The 17,096-nt window shown below is 36.7% G+C and overlaps 1 protein-coding gene across 1 annotated transcript in view; it reads left to right on the forward strand.

Annotated features, from left to right (window-relative positions):
- Positions 1-17,096, forward strand: part of FANCC (Fanconi anemia, complementation group C) — a 67,795-nt gene that overhangs the window by 8,685 nt on the left and 42,014 nt on the right. The gene's annotated exons all lie outside the window — the stretch shown is intronic.

Genomic DNA, 17,096 nt, shown 5'->3' on the forward strand with positions numbered 1-17,096 from the left:
CCCAGTGAATCTCGTCCCATTTCTGGGAGGAGAAAAATCAGTTATCTTAATCTAGATCAGTTGCCTGATCTGATTGATGTAACTGAACTGATGGTGTTGCTGATACTAGAAAAAGTATGAAGTCAACAACAATAAATAGTTGGGGAATGGGTGAAGGTGGGACTGCTGCTTTTGGCAGCACTGCCACCTGAAGCTGTCTTAGATTGGGACTAACATGTAAGCATTTGATTCAAGCCTCACTGTAGTATGCAGGAATTTTCCCACCCACTTGGCGTGCTTGAATCCACCTTAATAGTCATTGTGACATGATGGGTCAAGAGTTAACCTAAAAGTGATAGGAAAGAGGGCACAGAGGATTTCAAAGCACAAGCAGGTTTTACTAGCTATTTTTATCATTCAGCACTTCTCTAGTTGCCTAAAGTAGGTACAGCATGATATGACCTGAAGTGTAATGCTTTCATAGTTTGGTTGCAGGGAAAGAAACAGCTCTTTGTAAACTAATTAAAAAAAAAAAAAAGGATAGGTAAGGAAGGTTGTAAAATGTACAGCATAAGGATATAAAACTTGAGAGTAAAAGAAATTAAATTATTTTCAATAGTCATTAGAATTTCTTGTTTCTTACTGTCCAGTGTGCATCACCACAAAGCTTTTCAATGAAAAAAAAAAAAATCCTTTTCCTAATAAACATTGTAATTCTTGTCACCAGCAATTGACTATCATGCTTGTTTGTACAGAATAACCTAACTTAAATATTTTGCTACTCTTGAAGGGTTTGTTTTGCCATGTGTGATAATGATTTATATTTAAAAAAAAATAAACATACAGTAAGTCTGTTGACCCACCTAGTGCATACTTAACATTGTTTCCTCCTGAACTCCTTAATTTTCCATATGATATGTGTCTCAAAAGTTTGTCACAAAGGGATCAAGACACATTTACTATGAAAGCCATGATTTGAGGTTTGCATCAGCTGTTTTCATATTGATGGGATGACCAACCTCTGCAGTGGTTTGACCTGACCTCAGCCTTGTTTGTAATAAGGTGGGAGCTTTTTACAGCAGTGACATTTACTCTCTGATGCTAAGATGCCAAATACACTGTGGTACATTATGGAAAAAATGGCCAGAGGTCTAAAATACATAGTTGAAACAAATTCTTGGGGGTGGGGAGGAAGGTAGTTTTGTGGCTGCATGATGAAAAGGGAATTGAAATCCAGAAATTAATTCTAAATAAAGCCCTGAAATTTGAATGCTATATAAAAGTTTTTTAGTATTATGGAAAACTTGCCTGTACTTGGAATGAAGTGGTAGATTATCTAAGATATTTAAGCTCTCTGTAGCTGTTGCAGATGGAAAGCCATCCATGACCACACAGAATGGGGCTCTGCGTTGGGTCTGTATGCACTGACATAGGAGCCATGGAAAAGTGGTTTACATATAAGAACTGCTCTTCAGCTTCTGTGGAAGTGACCTTCACAGTAGCCTCCTCCTTTGGCCCTTCAGCTGAGAGTTAATTTTTTTCTCCTCAACTTAATACTTCAGCATACACTGAGGAGGAATACTCAACTTTTAAAAAGGTAAAGTACTTCACTGTGTAAGCCAACATTCATCAAATAAATTAGGAAAGTTGGGTGTACATTTCTTTGACAACAGAAAAAAAAAAAAAGTAAAAAGGCAAACCAAACCAGCCAACCAAAAAACCCCACCCAAACTACCGAAAAATGAAGAGGAGCCTATAATGGAGTTAGGCAACTTTACCTGCTTATTGTTAACTGTTTAATTTTAACAACAACAAAACCCCCACCCTTTTTTAAGATTGCTTCCTAGTTTTATGGGGTTTGAATGTGGCTTATGTGAAAATTTCCCTCCCAAAATGCAAAGTTATATCTGATTGGAAAATGATATTATTTAGTCAAGTTAGTGGTGAAAATCTTTCTTTCCTTTGTTTTTTGGTTATGTACATTGACTATTACATTACACCTTGCTTTTTGTGCATGACGAGTTCCTAAAGAATATTTTGTAGCCTTTCAATGTGTTTTAGTTATTAATAGGAAGGCTGATCTCAAGTCTTTTGTTTTCAGCTGCTAAGTTGCATTTTCAAAGTAGCAAAAAATGTATTTGATGCTTTCTTATTTGATGCTTGCTTACTTTTTAACTTACCTGCCATTGTCATAGAAAAGCTGTGTTGTTTTTAATAGCAGGAAGGATAGCTACCCACTTGAACTGTGTAATTAGTAAGTTTCAGAATCCAAGATCATACAGGTCTATAAGGCCTCTGAAAGAATAAAATGTGCAAAGAAATGACTTGGAATTTAATTAAAACATGCAATGTAGACTGCAGTGTTTTTAGGATCAGATGCTGTTTAAAATGGTAGATTTTTATTTTTTTTTAATGATTCTGAATTGTAGTGCTGGAATCCAGGTTCCATAGGTCTCCTATACAGCCAGATGCTGTGTAGGAAACCAAGATACATGCTGCCACAGATTTGTCACTGGTGGAATCAATCATGACCTGGTGAAACCAATCTCTAAGAAAGAAAGTGATTTAGTTTCTCCAGCTGGCCTTCGCTGGGCAGAGATTTGGAGTTGTGCAGTGAGCGTGGCTCTAACATTGGTTTCTATGTGGTGGAGCTATAACAGCTTCCTTTCACTGTGTTCCTCTTGCAATCACACTGCAGCAACTAGAGAGCTTTTCTGAACTAGATTTCCATTTTATTAACTTGGTCACACTTCCTCCTCTGCTCTCAGTTTATAAACTATGTTTATGAAATGTTTATTGCTTTGGAATTTGTTTCAAATAGTGCTTTTGTTGCATTGTTTTGGAAGGCCATACATACTTGTGAGTGTTGCAGCCCATCCCTTTTCAAATTGGATAAAACAAGAACAGCTAATATCCCTCTTTTAAAATTTTTAACTTCTTTTTTCTGATATAACATACTTTTTTTTTTTAGTGCCCTACTTTCCCTCAAAGGAATACAAAGGAACAAGACAGTGTATACATAATATCTTAAACATAGGGGTGGAAGCCTGTCAGCCTTGGCATAAGTTTTTAGAGGTGGTTTTTGGGCTTGGCCAGGTTTTCCTTTCTGGAAATGTGCAGTTCTTTTAGGTATCTGTATCCTGTGCAAGGCCACATTATATAAATGGCCACAAAAGAAATAGGTGTTCTTTGTAAGAGTAATTTTTAATGGCACTGGAATTATACAACTATTTTTGTTATATTTTCCAAAAATACCTAATGAAAAGTGTGTGTTTTGTCTTTCATAAGATTTTATACATGTTTTCTCTTGCCGGTGTTATTCTGGGTAATTTTTGAACCGAGGATGGTATGATGCCAAATTGATGTAAAAATTTCGATTCAGATAGTTTTAATTTTATTGCGTCAGTGAGTTTCTAGTTCCTTAACAGAACTGTGTAAAAATAATGTTCCTATGAAAATACTAAAACTAATTTTTTAAAAAAGCAGCCTCTCAAACTCTGACTCATCTATTAATCATTTGTGAATGTTGCTGAGATTTTTCTGCTGGGAGATCAAGGTTTTGAATTCTGGTCTGTACTCCTTGCCTCCTTCTCTTGTCTTTGAGTTAAACTTATCTGTTTTCTGCTGAGCTAAAGAATATTGTGGAAAGGTGGTGGACACCACTTATTTCCAAATGTGTGCAATGGAAAACAGAGACCATATTGTTATTTCCTTTGGACACTGTCAGCACTCAATGAACAAAGTTCACCACTTGAGGGTACTTCTTCAAGAATGCAAACATAGTCTTTTCAGGTAAATTATTTCCATTTTGCCAAATACAGGGTTTGCAGTAAAATTGCAGCATTTGCTTGCTGGAGTTTCCTCTGCTTTTTAGGGGAACAGGATGTATACTAGAACATCAATATCATCTTGTTATTTTTTGATTAACAAACATGGAAATATGTTTGAAAGCCATTAGTTTAATATGGTATGTGTTTAGTAGAACACCTGCTTGTATAGCAACGCTCGAATGTTTCTGGAAAAAGGGATTTTGTGGGGGCTTTTTTGGTTGTTTTGTTTGTGTTGTTGTTGTTGTTGTTGTTTTTTGTTTGTTTGGTTGGTTTTGCTTTTTGTTTTGTTTTCTTTTTTAAAATTTGAGTTATAAACCTGAAACATAATGTCAAGGCCTTCTGTGTGGGATGTTTCCCTTTAGTATTGTTACACTTGCCTCCTGTGGAGGACACATAAAAACATCTGAATGGAAGTCTTGTTTTCCAGAGGAGTGGAAGACATATACCTGTATTCCACTTGCCAGCCTTTTGATGTACCTTGAATCTGTAATAGTTTAGACTAAATTTGATGGAATTCTGTCTATTGTATTAAATTGTTTTGCAGTGGATTGCTACTCCTCAAATAGACCAGATCAAAAAATTTACTGCCAATTAAGAACAGGATGTTTGAGATTTTTAGTGATGTTCTCCGGATGACCTGTTTTTTTTTATGATCATCTTGACTTTTTAATTAAACTACAATTTTAATTGAGTTGGTTCAGTTAATGAAGCACTGACCTTTGACCCCTACTTCTGAATCTGTGCCAGAATTTTCGGTAAAATGGGTTTTTAAGAACTTTGCTTTCTGTGTAGCAATATACCTAAGACTGTGATGAATTAACATTGAAAGGATGGTCTCTCAGTGATGGTTCTAAATGGAAACACTTGTGATTTAATTCTTGGGACAGATGCACCTGCATTGCAATGCTTAGTTACCTCTCACTATAAAATTGCACTTGTGTGTTGTTTTCCTTTCCTCCTTGGGTGTCAAGTGCTTCTTCGCTCATATTTTGGATCATCCAGCTGTCTGATCAGATGTTACTATATTTGTCATTCTTAACAGTTTAATTTCTTGACATATATTTTGGTTAGGCAACAATATTCAGGAATAGAAGAAAACCAACACTGTTATAAAAACTGGGGTTCAGCAAAGTGAAATTTCTTAAAATTTTAGGATTTATGTGGACTTACTGTTTTGTCTGTCAGAGAAGAGTAGCTCATTGATTTACTGGGACTTCAACAGATTATTTAGTTACTTCAGAGTAAGTCTCATAGAAGTTGAAATAGAAGTATTGCAAGAAAAAAGTTACAGAGTAGACATTGATGGAACTATGGGAAAGTTGGGGAGAATAGCTGAGAAAAAAAAACTGGAAAGAAATCACTTAAGAAAAGGTCAGGAAGTGTGAGGAGTGCCTGTGTGTGTGCGCGCTTTAATGTATTTTTGGCTTCTATTTGGAATGAGTTACCAAAGCATTTTCAATATTTCTGTCGCAATGAGGATAGTAAGGCATCACAGTAAAACATGAAGGAACCGAGAGGGACTAGATTATCTTTGAGAAATACAGGGATTCTCATCATATCTTTATAAAGTATCCAACATAGCTTTTATGTGAAATGGAAGATGAAAAAGGGAGGTAGACCTTATAATTCTGCCCCCCCACCCCGGTCTGTTTTGTGAGAGTAAGTTTATTTTGCAGGATATATGGCTGGTGTGTATTTGTTAAAATGCAGTATGCCGAGTATGTGAGGAAGAGTTTGGAACTGGACACAGTTGTTCGCGGTACATAGTAATGACAACTTTGTTGCATATTATGATAGCTGTTTACTAACTTATGAACAATGATGTATATTCCTACGTACCAGTAGATGACATTCTGTATAGTATATACAGGTATACATATGTATGGTTTATACTAATGTGTACACAGCTTTCCATTTCACAGCATTTTAATATGTATTCTTGTAAGGGAAGATGAACATTTTCTTTTAATAACAGTCTCTAGATTGGGAGCCAGCTTCATTGCTGCCCACATTGTGTGGCATTGTTTTGGGTTTTAGCTGTCTAATGATGCTTGTAGTAGCAAGAGTTCTGTGTTAAGATTCCTGAAATTTTTTACAACAATTCAGGATACTCACTAATATCAAAATTAATTTCATTATCTTCCTATGTCCTATATGGACAGTGCATGCAGTTGAACTGTTTTTTATTATTTCTTGCCCAGAATTATTCCAGAGATGTGGAAGAACTATACCTGTGTTTTCACTTGTTGATATGATAATAACTAATTCTTCATGTTTTATTTATTTTTTAGTACTTAGGGGCTTTGTATCTGAGGATCTGTTCTATTAAACACTGTACGCAAACAGTTTAGAATACATTCTTGGTTCTGAAGTGGTTACAATGAAAAACTCATAATGCAAACAGGTTTAGAAAAAAGAATCAAAAAGAAACAACCGTTCCTTTCCTCCAGCTGCCTCCTTCCTCACCATTATAAAATTAGAAATAGTATTCTGAACAGTGTAGCATTTTTGTATTTCCCTTCCTCTGTTTTCCCCTAGGCAAACCTTATTATGTGGTTTCATGTGTCATTGTGCACAGTATTTTTAAGGACCATTCATCTATCCCAGAATTTTTATAGTATGTCTGTCATCATATTACTTGTTTTGCTGCTCTCATGTTTTAATTTATTCTGTCACCTTTTTCACTGCTGCTGGTTTCAAAAGTTTATTTGTTGTGGGCATGAGACCCTGCCCACAATATCGCATACAACAAAGCATCCATTCTTTTGTTTCTGGTACCTTGTTAAGAGTCTGCCTTTGCAGTGCGTTGTTAGCCCAGCAACTCTAGCAAGCGGAGTAGGCTACGAAAAATTATACCAGTAGATGGCACTCTCTGTATTGATTGCCCACGTATACATCACACAAACATGCACTCTCACACACCGTTTTTAGAGTAATTTAGATGTTGTTAGGGATTAAACTAATGGTAATAACATTGCAGCCTTTCCCTGGTTCCATATGGATGTGTTTCGTTAGAAATGCAGTATTATGTAGTAGTTTGTCTTTAATTTGTCAAATTTGTCATAAGGACGACAAATGAAGATGAGTGCTTCCTCTTAGGAAGGACCAAGTTGAATTTGACTTCTGCAACTGAATTAATGGGTATAAAGTAATGCTGTTACAGGCTACGCATGAACAGGCCATTTACTGAAGTTGGTAACATGAAGTAAAAACTGGGAATTGGCTGTTGTGCATTACACTTCCATGGAAGCTGTTGTATGTTACAAAGTTTTCCATTCCATTCCATTCTTAGTTAAAACTAAGAACAATTATTAAATAAATATGCTTCATAAAACCAGAAGCAAACAAAAACAGTCTACTGAGTATCCTGCTACTAATGATTGCCTGTTCTGGAGGCTTTTGTGGACACGCGAGAGATTCTGGGTAATTACAGGCTAGTGATCCCATTTATGATTTGTTTTGTTTATGTTTGGAGATTTTTAGATTATTGTTATAATTCATGATTGGTCAGAGCATTGAAGCACTTGGAACTTAATGTAATTTTAGAAATTTTATTGTTACACAATGCAATTATTAGTGTTCTCTTCATCGTGAAAATTTTAATCCAATTTCAAATCCCACATAGGCTCATATCCTGTGGACAGGATGGGAAATACAGATTTTGATGGCATTGGTAAGTTGACAAGCCATCAAAGTTGCATCCAAGAAACGGGAATGTGGTATTTGATTTGTGAGTCAAGGAATGATGAGGAAGCACATTAGCTTTCTGACTAGGAAAAACTAAGTTTAAAATGTTGTCCAGATATAAGGGGAAAACATCAAAGATACTGCTTCTCAATTCCATGTTTAAAATTCTGCTTACGTAGTTTTATTTTTTTATGTGTGAAACTAAATATACAGAGGGTTTTTGTTTTAAACTTTATTTATCTGTTTAATAATGAAGTTGACTAAAGAACAGCAAACATGCCTAAGTGAATGTAATTCAGTTAAAACAGTTAAAGCGACAGTTTTCCAATTGTTTCTTTAAGCAATAAAGGATCAGAAGCCTTTGTGCCACCCTCGCTTCTGGGTAGTTTTCAGTCCACCATGTTGTACAAGGAAGTTTAAACACGTAATAATGGCGGCAACTATAAAATTCTGTTTTGCTCACCTTGTCCACCTCTCTTGATATGCAGTGCATACGCACACTCTTAGACTAGATCTCAGGTGGAGAATGAAACAGATATCTGAAGGTCGCTTTATTCTAGAGTGGTTTTTCAGTTATGTTGTCGTGGTTTAACCCCAGCAGGCAGCTAGGACCACATAGCTACTTGTGCAGTTCTCCCCCTTCCCTGATAAGGGCAGGGACAAGAGGGATAAAAGAAGGGGAAAGGGAAAGGAAAAAATCATGGGTTGAGATAAAGACAGTTTAATAGAACAACAACAGAAAAGGAAAATAGCAGTAATAATAATGATGATGATGATGATGATGACATAAGTCACTCTCACCACCTGGTGGATTAATACCTCCCCAAGCAGTGATCGTGGATTCCCCCCACCAACCCCCATTTATATACCAAGCACGACATCTATGGTTTGGAATATTTCATTGGCCATTCTGTTGTTCTGTCTATGCTCCTTCTCAGCTTCTATGGGAAACTGAAAATAGTCCTTGAAAAGTATAAACATCACCGCAACAACTAAAACAATATGCATTACTGACATTCTTTTCACAGCAATTACTAGGAAAAAAATTAACTCCTTCCTGGCTGAAACCAGGACATATGTATACTAGCAAAAATTAATAAAACTATTCTGACTGTAGATAGAACACATTAAATGCCAACACCTGTATAGATGAAAGGACATACAAAAAAATGATGTGCTGTTTTGTAAAAGGCAATGGTATTAAAACCCAGAAAAGTCAGAAGCCAGCTTTCCTCTTTGTAATTATCTAAGATAAATTGATTGGTGTTTTAAAAAATTTTTAGTTAATTCAACCAGTGGCAGCTGAGTGAATTGCCATTTCAGTCGTGTATGCAACAGCTATACAAACATGTATTGTGTAAAATGAAACATAAAAATGAGATGTTTTAGACAATGCATAACAAAAGTGAAAATAGTAAATTCTGGAAAACTGTAAATAAGAAGGAAAAACACTCAGTCTTATAAACTTAAGGGCTGACTCACAGGTAAGAGATCACAGTGTGATCAGGGCTTGGAATAAACAGTGAGGTGTGTTAGCAGGTGTAGACCTAATTTCTGATGCCTGGTTTTTGTTAAGCAGCAATTTGACAATGAGAGTTTTTGTCAAAAGTAAACAAAAAAGCTTGTGTTAGTCAAAGCTAAAGCACGGTGTTGTGGTTTGGGGCATTGGCCAAAAAACCCCAAACAAACAAATTCTTCCAATTCAGAAAAGTAATACTTAAAGTGCAGAATAAAGCTGAAGAGGCATAAATACTCTTTGAGTCTCTCCTGAAGGCTGGGTGTTCTGAAAAACACCTGAGTGGTGCATTAGTTGGCCTTGTACAAAACCAACCCAAACCAAAACCACTGAAAGACTGCTGGATTAAATATTTAAAAAGAGAATATCTGATAATGACACACAAGGAGAGACATTCCTGATTGGTGCCAGATATTAAGCTTGCTGTGATGTCGGGGTTTAATAGTTGCTCTTAGGAAAACAGAGCAAATATTTTCAAGTTCAGCCCTGTCCATGAGGAAAACTTTTATTTCCTTGGCTGTCATTTGGGTTGGATATAGCAGTCAGTTTCTCTCACCAGAATACAGGAACATATTTTTAAGGAAAAAAAATAAAAAATAATAATACCACGCAAACCCAAAACTAAAAGAATATGGTCAGAAGCCCCAAGCTGTTTTTTCAAAGAAGCAGAACTTCTGAGTTAAATGAAATATGCAAAAATGCCTTTGCATGGATGTAACATACCTCTGGAGAAGTATAAAGCAAGACAGAATGTACTGAGGAGGAGTATCATGTATGTGGATGACTGTATTAAAAGTGTTCAGAATGCAGTTTATGCACTTAATCAAGCTTCCTGAACCATCCTTATGAGTGTATCGATGTGCAAAACTGTTTAGTAAACATTCTGTGCAGCTTGTGAAAAGAGTTTTAGACAGAAGGGACTAATTTAAGAAAAAAATCCTCAATTCTTGTGACTCTGCAAAAAAACAGAGATGGAATCACTGCAATCATATCAGTTAAAATGGGAAAATGCTGCTGTTTGTATCACGGGCCTAAGAAAAGCAAGCGTAAGAACTCCTACTCTTTCACTGGCCTCAGTTCATGCAGTAAAATGTTTGGGGCTTTTTTGTAGTGGAAGTTGAGCTTCAGCTGAAATGGTAATAAAACAATTATGGCCATTCAGGCAAAAGGTCTGAGGATAAATTGTGTAGTCAAACACTTTTCACTTCTGAATATAGTATTTGAAAAGGTAAATTCAGACCTTGGACAGAATTGGTTTTTACTGGAAAATCAAGTAAGCATTTGGAAAAACCTCAGTGAGGCAAAACCTAGGTGTAGATCAACTATTTTAATTTGTGTAAGATCTGAGAGTTTTAGAGGCTAATTGAAAAGACTTGTTAGTGGCACCTTGTGAGGTTGAGTATTGAGGCTGTTACGTGACAGAGGAAGTTGAGTGTAGATAAATGGACACTGACATACTTGGTGTGAGGGACTGTCAAGGGTAGGCTGCTCTATGGGGAAGGTGAGCCAGGATCCACAGGTGAGTAGAAGGCAGGTGGGCTGTGGCTTTACGCAGAAATGGTGCAGTTGCACAAGAAGAGCAGAGCAAGTCCAGTGATAATCGCTCAGGTCAGCCATGAGTCCAGTGCAGGTTCACAGTGATGAGGCAGGTCCAAGGTCAAGCTGGGAAGTCACAGCCATGGGTCAGGCTCCACAGAGCAGCAAGGTGTGCGACCAGGCACAGGCACGGCTGCAACTTAGCTGAGGCAGGAACTAAGAGCCTTGTTTGCCTGTGCTTAAATGCAGTTTCCCAAGTGAAGCCAGAAGGACCCAGCTTCTTACAACTCTTGCTCACACAGCACTGTATGACAGCTGGCCTTGAGCACAGCCAGCCAAACCCCTAGGAAGGAGGGATAAGTGAAATAAAACTAGATGCCTGCTCTGTTCGTACAAGTTTTCCTAAGACTTCTGCATTTGACTATTGTCAGTGACAGTATACTGGCTAGATAGAAAGCTATTTTTACGGTGTTTCTGTTCCTGTGTAATTAAACTTGTCTCATTTCAAACATACCATGTGTAGTAATTGTTAGGGGTAGTGTTAGAGAATGTAATTTAAGAGCACAAGAATGTAATTTAAGAATACTAGTTCAGAGGATCACAACAACACAGTTCTGACTATTGCTGTCAGGTTGAGAGGGCAAAAGGAGGGTATTGCAGTACTCTGGTGGTTTCTTTAAGACTTGTCATGGTGGTTCCTTTAAGAGACTGAAAAAATATATTAAAAGAGAAAAATAAAGCGTATTCATAGATTTAAGAATTCTTAGATCTGACAGAGATGTTTCAGACTGGTCTCAAATAAATATGACATGATCCAAAGAAGTCTGTTAAGGCTTATTTTAGAAGCTGGAATTACAGGCCAAGTCAAGTGAGACTGCACGGAAGTTGGGTAGGTATAGATTGTTTTACTTTTTAGAAAAAGTACTTGGATTGTTGCTGTATTTCCTAGAGATAACCTGCCTATCAGATACTATATTTAATATAGCATATTCAGTGTATGTATAGCACTTGAACTACTCTTCTATAGTACATTAGCAGGCCACAAATAAGTAGGCTATTTTTGAGGTATGCCACACTAATGAAATATTTTTTTGGCTTTGTTTTCTGATTGAGATTTCTTTCAGTCTTACTTTTGCCTTGAATTATTTTTGAGTGATACAATGTGAGGTTTCTGCAGATGTGAATTAGAAGACCTAGGAATACAGTTTATAAAACTTTGCATGAAAACTCCTAGGAAGGCTTATGCAGCTAATTTTCCCCTTATCTTTCAGTTGCCACTTGTATACGTGAGGTAACTGGACAATCTGTGCACTGAGCTCTACAGATGGTGACAGAAAGGTCTTTTGGTGGGGAAGTGGGACAGATTATTATGTGTGAATTTTTTCTGCCCAAGGGTCACAGTCGGTTTCTCCCAGATGGCCAAAGCAAAGTTTGTTCATTTAGTGTCTGAAACACAGAAGTGAGTGCATTTTTTAGAGATTGAGAATAAACTGATACTGGGATGTTGTGATCTAATATAAGCTTGTTGGAACTGGAAGTATTCTGGTAGATGAAACAAGCATCTTGTGGTTGGAAAGTCTGTGACAGTTAAGTGCTTTATCTGCTCTCCAGACACTTTCCAAATCCCTCAAAGGTGAAACCCCAGAGAATGTTCTCCATCCAAGCATTCTCTGCTTGGTCTAATTGGTAAGTTAAGAGGTCTCATGCACGGACTCTAAATGAGTTGATTAGATCTGATTAGTGGCTAATTTGTGGACATACAGGCTGCTACAATAAATAAGAGTAAGGCTGACTAACATATTTTGTAATGGAGCAGGTTTTTCTGCCACATAGACAGAATTTCAAGATCTAATCTCAAATTCCCTTATGAAGAATCTTTTACTGTAAGCACCAGTGCTTCATAATAGCTCATGCTTATGATCAGATGTTTAGCTTTCCTTAACACCAGTCGTCTTCCTCCTATCAGTGGATATCTCAGGAGGTTTCCATCAAGACAACTTGCTATGCAGAAGTACCTCGGCAGCTTAGGTTCACATACATGTCATACATTTTGATCATCATGGTTCTTCAGGTAAACAATGAAAAATATTTTCTCCTTTGATACACTCCGTTGAAGTAATATGGGAACCTTAGGATTGAGTTGGTTTCCATTAGCATAGTTCCTTTATGACTGCTTTGCTGGTAGGAGGGACTTAACTCTGTACTGTCAGACTAGAATCTCAGCTGAAAGTTGGAGTCAAATGCCTTTACTTCTTATACAAGACTTCACACTGTGGTCCTTTAAGCTTCAAATGTACAATTGTTTTCTCAGTATCTAAGCCACTCAGGTTTTCTGCATCCAGGAATATGCTTTCTCCTGTGATGGTGAGTCCTTTAATGTCTGTTAAGGGAGTTTTGCCTCTTCAGTCTGGATGATTTGTTATAGTGACCTAGTTTTGGGCAGGGAGACAATTTCACAGTTGGTGAACAGTTTTAATATTTTTGTTCTCCTGTCAAGAGAAGTTTGCATATTAATGTTCAAGAGTTCAAGGCTGTTTGTAATCCCTGTCTGCTGATCGTCTAACCAGATGATAGTTGGTAACATTTTAAAGTATTTTGCCTAAGTAAAAAGCATGATAAAATATGATCTTCTAGGAGTCGGGCAGTGAATCATCAAACCCACTTGTCTGTCATTTCTCCTTGATTTCATGAAGGTATCTTTATGATACAAGATTATGAGCTGGAGACCCAGGATCTGGGTTGCCTGAGGTGAACGATTTTGTCTCAGTAATGAGCAAGAGATCCTTTTGCCTAGGGCTTCTCCATATCTTGTTTTTTTTACTGTTCCCATCCTCATCTATTGGTCAGAGACTGATATACCTTCTCCCGCATGGACCTCTTTTTTTCCCCAGGATCAGCGGTTGTTTAGTGCTCACATATTTTAATCTACTTGGGCCCACCTGTAGTTCCTGTCTGTATATTTGGCTCAGATTCACTTGTCTGTTTTTTTCTCCAAAACTCATGTTTAATATTTTTTCACATTTAGGGCTTTTTAGAAAGAAACACTTCTGTTATTCTCTCAATTTGTTCAATTTCAGTTGCTGAAATAAACATGGCATAGCACTTATATGAAGAAAACGTCCATAAAGATGGTGAGATCTGTTAGGATACACTGTGGGAGTACAAAAGTATTCAAATGATACAGGCACGCTCCACCAGAAGTTGGGCCTTATTCCAGTATGTGTGGGATGATTACTTGAAGTTCTGTTCATACCTTCACCAAAACGATAGGTCATCTTGGAGGCTCCCTGAAACAATACCATCCTTGGCAGAATGTCTTTTTCCAAGACAACTCAAAGATCCACTACTAGACTGAAGTTTCCCACAGAATGAATTTTCATTCAGGTAGGTACTCAGAAGTGAGAGAAGGTTTTCTCTTTACAACCTGAACAGCTGTGTGTTAAACATTTACTAACTTCCTTACCAACTTCTTTCTAGTAGGAATTGAATTTATTAGGGTTCTACTACCCTCTTGAGGTCACACATCTACCACAAGGTAGGGCAGGGTATGACATGCTCTTTTTGCAAAACTTTCCCTTTTCTGTGAATCCGCTTTTGATGGAATAGATGTCTGCATGTCAGTACATCTCAAAAGAACTGCAACTGCACTGTATTTTATTATTTTTAGAAGAAAAGGAATGACATTTATGGAGATTATTACCATCATAAAAGACCATTGTTTGGCTTGTTTTTACTGTTGTTACTTGTAAGCTTGGTTTAATATAAATTGGATCATTGTGATTTAAGGAGACAGTGTTCCATCTCTTCATTCTCTCTCTAATATTACAAACTTTAGTACAGATGCATTAATTTATACATAAAGATGTAGGTTGTACATTGTATTATAATAGTCTCTTCTTAGGTGAATGTTGAATTGATTTTGTGGCCAATATACTTGTTGTCTTGTAATAAAACTGGCTACATACTATTTTTATTTATATACACGCTTTGTCAGACGGTTAAGAACACCTCAGAAAATGTTGTTAGAAAAGAACATGTTATGTTAAGAATAACTCAAATAGAATCTAAAAAGGGTTGGGTTTTTTTTAAAAAAAGTATTCTCTTGTCTTTATAAAAGCAGATATACAAGTTCACATTTTTCTAGGATATGGGAATTTAAGGTAACATGAAGATATTTAGTGCACAAATCGTAGCGAACCTCAAGATCTGTTCTTTAGTCTGCTTTATTAAGTTAGGAAGAGCCTAAATCATTGTCATTGCACAGGGGTAAATGGGCCCCAGGACCATTTGATACAGAAAAATATTAAAATAATGTTGGATTTACAATAAATGATGTCTCTGTGAGATAAGAATACTATATTAATGACATATATGGGTAATGCATCTATTAAAAGGCTTATGAATTGCTAGAGGTCATACTGAGAAACACGTTTTTTCCCTTCTTATCTAGACAGTTTTGAAAGAGGGAGATTAAGTGCTGAACTGAGATATTTGAAATAAAATTATGGCATAGGTTTTAGCATGGTTTTATTACAAATACAACATCTGAAACTTTGTTTTTGTCATTTCCCCCTTCTAATGGGGGAACACTATTTTTAGTAACATTCAGACTAAGGTAAAAAATGAGTTGCTTTAAACTATTTCTTATCTTTGTAATAGTATCATTATAATATTTTACCATAGGTAAAATACAAAATAGTTAGAAGGGAATGCCAGTTGAAGAGGGAAGGGGAGGTGTGGAGAAGGGTCTGTGGGTTTTCCCTAGTAGTTATGGGAAGAGAGAGGTCTCTTTTCCAGGGGGCACGCGTCCAAGAGAGAAATGGAAAATGTTAAGTCTCCTGGAGGCCAAAGTAGTTCAAAGTTATTTAATCACTTTCTGAGACTCACTCTTGTGGTTTTAGGGATCTTACGGCTTTTTTGGTATGTTTGGAAAAGAGGAGTTGTCATTCCTTCTCTAACCTGTGCAAATAATCATCAGGAACTTTGATCACTGCAAAGACTGTAGTGTATTCCTTCAGATGAAAGACATCTGATGGTGATTAAAGTATGTATCTTGTTTATACTTCTTCTATTATTTTTTTCTGTGTTTTCCCCTGGTCATTCAGGAGTCTTTGCGGCAGTTTTCGTCAGTCACAATATGTGGAATTTACCCTTGCCTCTAATCAAAGTTTTATGTCAAAGAGGGTCTAAAGACATTTCCTCAGGAAGTGGTCTGGAGTGGGTGGAGATGAATGGGCTTTTACCCAGTCCTCGACTTTTTTTTTTTCCATTCAGCCTTGCTTTTGGTACATCCTTCTTCCCTCCTTTGCTAGGTGGTAGCACACTGGTTAGTGTAACACTTCATATTTATAGCCAGTAGACAATCTGTGCTTTTCACAGAAGCATCTGTGCAGCCAAGTCCTGGCAAAATTGTTGAAGTCGTACAGACTCCCTCATAAATTTGGTAGGGAAGAGTGCAATAAGAGCTATGTGTTGTGCTTCCAACAATAGTGTAATGCTTAATTTTGTGTGATAGAGCACCAAACAACATCAGGAGAATGCATGGAGTATAAGTTTTGAACTTTTTTACTACTTATTGCAGAGATCAGAATTCAAAATAAAATTTTCTAAGAGAACTATTGCTTATTTTGATGCTTAGGGCTTAATTTATTGTTTTGAAAGTTATTGTTACCATGAAATATTAAACATTTTTAAACAGGAAGGGAGACGTTATAATGCATTTAAATCATAGGGTCATCGGAAATGTTCAATGTGTGTGATCACTTAACGAAGTGACAGATGTAATTGTACTATTTTAGTGCTCTCAAGATACGTGTCTAATCCACAATTCACATAGTTTTTGTGCTTTAGAGATCTAAAGCAACGACTTAGCTTATTATAAAGTTGTGGGGTGAATGGGTGGTGTGTCAGGCTATATCTTTTGGTAATTAGGTTAAAGGGAACGTTTCAGTGGTAGATTTTCTTTTGCTGTGGCACTGGCTATACTATAAGGCAAAATGTTTTCATAAACTTAAAACAGAAGTATTTAAAGTATCCAGTTTTTGAGCCATTTGTGCACGTTAAAAATAACTTGCTATTCATGTTCAATGGTTTTATTGTTGGACAATGTAAGGGGACTTCCCACAACAGATGCAATAGATTATCAGAAGACTGAAAGTATAATAATTACAGCATGGAGCAGACTTTGCTGGCAGATACAAGAACGTAGCACTCTCTTTAATCATAGTGCTTCCCATAGTGTGGGTGGCCATGGGCTGCATACATTTCAGTCAATCCCTTCTCTGTGCAGCAGTGGTTGTAAAACAGAACTGAAGTAAACAGCATTCCACAGACTTCTAGGGGTTTTTAATTTTGAGAAAGTATAGCTTCCCTTCGCCCCTCCTTTTGGCTGCTTGCTTCTGTCAGCCATAACCATACAGGTCATGCTTCCTCCTCAATCAGTTCTGTTTGAAGTAAATAGTATATAATGTAACATATATATACTCTTCAAAAAGTTGTTTGAGTTTTTTTTTTTTTGTTAAAATATATGTTACTTTAAAACCCGAATG

The sequence above is a fragment of the Charadrius vociferus genome, unplaced genomic scaffold, assembly GCF_000708025.1.
Source record: "Charadrius vociferus isolate BGI_N301 unplaced genomic scaffold, ASM70802v2 scaffold235, whole genome shotgun sequence".
In the NCBI taxonomy this organism is placed as follows: Eukaryota; Metazoa; Chordata; class Aves; order Charadriiformes; family Charadriidae; genus Charadrius; species Charadrius vociferus.